Source organism: Octopus bimaculoides, chromosome 16 (assembly GCF_001194135.2).
Source record: "Octopus bimaculoides isolate UCB-OBI-ISO-001 chromosome 16, ASM119413v2, whole genome shotgun sequence".
Lineage (NCBI taxonomy): Eukaryota > Metazoa > Mollusca > Cephalopoda > Octopoda > Octopodidae > Octopus > Octopus bimaculoides.
This window is the reverse complement of record NC_068996.1, coordinates 7,164,921-7,169,444: the sequence shown is the minus strand read 5'-3', so window position 1 is coordinate 7,169,444 and position 4,524 is coordinate 7,164,921. Positions and strand designations below refer to the sequence as shown.

The window sequence follows — 4,524 nt, the reverse complement described above, 5'->3', positions numbered from 1 at the left end:
GGTGGTAGTGGTGGTGATGTTAGTGGTAGTGTTTGTTGCGGTGGTAGTGGTGGTGGTGGTGGTGGTGGTGGTGGTGGTGATTGTACTGGTGGCGGCCACAGTGACAACAGTGGTGGTAATGGTGGTGGTGGTGGTGGTGATGATGATGATAATGATGATGCTGATAATGATGATGATGAAGATGATGATGAACGTGTTATTAAAACCAATGAGATTTTTAGTAGACACAATGCAACAAATCTGAATAGATATGACAAATATTATCAGTCAAATGAATTGACCCACTAACCCACCAGATATTACAGGTACCTACTTTGTTTTTTTTTTTTTAATATATCACTTCAAGAAAGAGACATGAGGCAGAATAGCGCTAAACGAACCTGAATTCAATACCACAAGTGTAAGTCATCCATTTTCCTACCACTACCACCACCACCACCACCACCACCAACACCACTATGAACAACAACAACAACAATAACTATAAATCATTTCTAATTCAGGCAAAAGGCCAGCAATTTTAGGGAGAGATAATGAGCTGATTAAATTAGATTGGTGCTTTATTTCATTCCCCCTGGAAGGATGAAAGAGAAAATATGACCCCGAGTAGGAACCCAGAGAGCCAGAGGAAATGTCATAAAGCATTTTGCCTGACACTCTAACAATCCTACCATTCCATAATAATAATGATGATGATGATGATGATGATGATGATGATGATGATGATGATGATGATGATGATGATGATGATGATGATGATGATGATGATGATGATGATGATGATGATGATGATGATGATGATGATGATGATGATGATGATGATGATAATAATAATAATAATAATAATGATAATAATAATGATAATGGTTCCAAATTTTGCCATAACGGCAGCCATTTTTGGGGAGGAGATGAGTCGATTCCATCAACCTAGGTGTTCAACTGGTACCTATTTTATCAACCCTGAAAGGATCAAATGCAAAGCCAACCTCAGTGGAATTTGAACTTGGAATGGAGCAATGGGTGAAATAGCACTAAACATTTCATCCAGTATGCTAATGATTTTGCTAGTTCACCATCCTTAATGATAGCAATCATGGCTTCAGATTTTAACTAATTGGAAGTGTTATTATCATGTACATTGTTTTGTCTTGGTATAAAAATTGGGCTACAACAAATAATTTGCTCAATACCATGATTTGCTTGTCAATTGTTTGACCTTATCCAGTTGAGCATGTCCCTTAGTGTCTGATGATATGTGCATCTCCTGTCATCAGCAGCAGTAGTGGGGGAGCATCATAGCCATTTGTTGAGAGGAATTCTTTGGGGTTTGGATAATTTGCCTTTGGAAACATGGGTGTTTTGTTTAACATCCTTAAACAACCCTTATTCAGGGACCTTTTTGAGCGGGATGGGCTACTCAACCTGAAGAAAATTCTAACTAGGCCTCACCTGCAAGGTCATGTGCTATTTATCTCAATATGAGATCACATGTCGGGCACGTATGGTTGTGATGCATGTGCCTGGTATACTGGGGTTCGTATTTTTGTACCCCAGTGTCACTTTGATGACATGCCCTGCTCTCTCACTCAATAATTTTACTGGTCATCTTCAGCATGACCAGTAAACAAGTGTCACCTTAGTTTGCTGGCTGTGGACAGCTGACACTTTCCACCATACCCAGCAACATAAGCTGTGGGTTTTCATGTAATAATAATAATAATAATAATAATAATAATAATAATATTATTGCTTGCTTCGGCAGTACATATACTAAAATTGGAACGATACAAAGAAGATTAGCATGGCCCCTGCGCAAGGATGACATGCAAATTCGTGAAGCATTCCATATTTTTTAATGCCCTGATGCAGTACCAGGCAGTGGCTCTCATGGCTTCTGATCTTAATTGATTGGAAGTGTTATCATGTACATTGTTTTGTCTTGGTATAAAAGATGGGCTACAGCAAATATTCTGCTTAATACCACAGATTTGCTTGTCAGTTGTTTGACCTTAACCAGTTGAGCATGTCTCTTAATGGCTGGCGATATGTGCATCTCTGATCATGAGCAGAAGTAGTGGGGGAGCATCATAGCCATGTGTTGAGAGGAATTCTTTGGGGTTTGAATAATTCACCTTTGGAAACATGGGTGTTTTGCTCAACATCCTTAAACAAACCTTATTCAGGGACCTTTTGAACGGGATGGGCTACTCAACCTGAAAAAAATTCTAACTGGGCCCCACCTGCAAGGTCATGCGCTGTTTATCTTGATATGAGATCACCATGTCACGCACATATGGTTGTGATGCATGTGCCTGATGTACCCTTATCAGACGGGTAGTCATGATGGGTATAATGGGCTTCGTATATTTTACCCCAGTGTCACTTTGATGGCATGCACTGCTCTCTCACTCAATAATAATAATAGTAATAATCCTTTCTATTATAGGCACAAGGCCTGAAATTTTGGTAGAGGAGACTAGTTGATTACATTGATCCCAGTACTCAACTGGTACTTGTTTTATCAACCCCAAAAGGATGAAAGGCTAAGTCAACCTCAGCAGAATTTGAACTCAGAATGTGAAAACAGATGAAATACCGCTAAGCATTTCATCCAATGTGCTAATGATTCTGCCAGCTCACTACCTTGATAATAATAATAATAGTAATAATAATAGAAATGATGATGATAACAGGAATAATAATTATAATGATAATGATAATGATAATAATAATAATAGTAATAATAATAATAATAATAATAATGATGATGATGATGATGATGATGATGATGATGATGATGATGATGATGATGATGATGAGGATGATGATGATGATGATAATAATGTTAATAATGATAATTATAATAACTAGCTGGACCTGTGAAAAATTCACGGAAAACATTAAAAATGTAAGCATCTCTAAACAGTGTACTGGTGCAATGGGAAATGTTTGCATATTATGACCATCTGTCTTTGACTTTTTCGTTTAGGATATGGTATCCAATATTTTCTGTGGTTGAAAACACAAAACAAACACTACCTTCTTTTGAGTCATTACTCACTCCTCTCTCATATATATATATATATATATATATATATATATATATATATATATATATATATATATATATATGTATGTATGTGTGTGTGTGTGTGTGTGTGTGTCTCGAGTTGTAGCTGTAATTCAAAGGGACCAGCCTTGTAATATTCTGTGTGAGGCTGAATCTCCCTGAGAACTAGCCATTTGTGAGTTAATTTTATCCTCATGTGGTAATGAAAAGTGATTTTGACATCAAATATTTGCTGTGTGTATGTATCTATGTATGAACTTTTCTTTGGATTTCTGTATCTACTGTCTCTTTCAGGTTGGAAATTAACAATCACTATATTATTTAACAACATTGACACCCTGCATACACGATGTTAACATGCTCATGTAACAAAACATTATATAAAAAAAAACACACACATATAATACATGACTCAGAAGCAGCACTGCAGATATGCCAATACACATGAGCTTGAGACATTACATTTTACAAACAATACACAATACTTCAAGCAAACTACAATACTTTCACATACATATATATATATTCTTTTACTTGTTTCAGTCATTTGACTGTGGCCATGCTGGAGCACCACCTTTTAGTCGAAAAAATCAACCCCAAGACTTATTCTTTGTAAGCCTGGTATTGCTGTGAGGATATGAGGATTTGTATAGTCATGGCAACCCCACCTGACCACATATTGTCAAAAGTTATGGCAGCACTGATCATCCATCCTCATTGAGCCATGACACTGACTACTCAAGGTCTAACATTGTCTTGTGTTCCACCTTCCCAAGTACTATGAAACCAGCTTGTGGAGAGGTGAATCATATACAGTATTGGATTCCACTTTGGTCTCATCCATTGTTTTAAAAAAATGATTCATGGTAATACCTGCTCAGAGGCCTACACAAAGTTGACAAAAGTATATGTAGACGAGTGTATGAGCTGCACACAAGTGTATGAATGGGTCAGACGTTTCCAAGATGGCCCAAAAATGTCGATATTGACAAATGTTCTGGGAGACCCACAACCAGCAGAATTAAGAAAAACATCAGAGATGTGCATGCAGCTGTGAGGGGAAACCATCAAATCATCATCTGTGAGTTATCTGAGGATGTGAAGATTAGTTACAGTTCAGTTCAGTCCATTATCACTGAAGATTTGGGTAGGAGATGTGTGTCTGCCAAGTTTGTGCCAAAACTACTTTCAGCCGACCAAAAAAACACAGTTGCAGAAGATCTCCTTGATTGTCTCAAGTCCAATGAAAACTTTTTGAAAACTTTGCATAAGCCTCTAAGCAGGTATCACCAAGCTTTTGGGAAAATTTGATGCAGATTCTCTGCTCAAATTTCTCTGTCAATGAGATGATCACATGCTACACACCTTCCTTCCAAGCACTGCTGTAAACAATGAAAGTGAGTTCGAATATTAAAACTTAGTGCACATGCACAGCAGAGTTCAAGGTCAATCTG

At 37.4% G+C, this 4,524-nt stretch overlaps 1 non-coding gene across 1 annotated transcript; it reads left to right on the top strand.

Annotated features, from left to right (window-relative positions):
• The first annotated feature begins 1,748 nt into the window (after positions 1–1,748).
• LOC128249649 (U6 spliceosomal RNA) lies at positions 1,749–1,853 on the top strand. Its single transcript, XR_008265765.1, has one exon. It is a non-coding gene; the product is annotated as a U6 spliceosomal RNA (small nuclear RNA).
• The last annotated feature ends 2,671 nt before the right edge of the window (positions 1,854–4,524 follow it).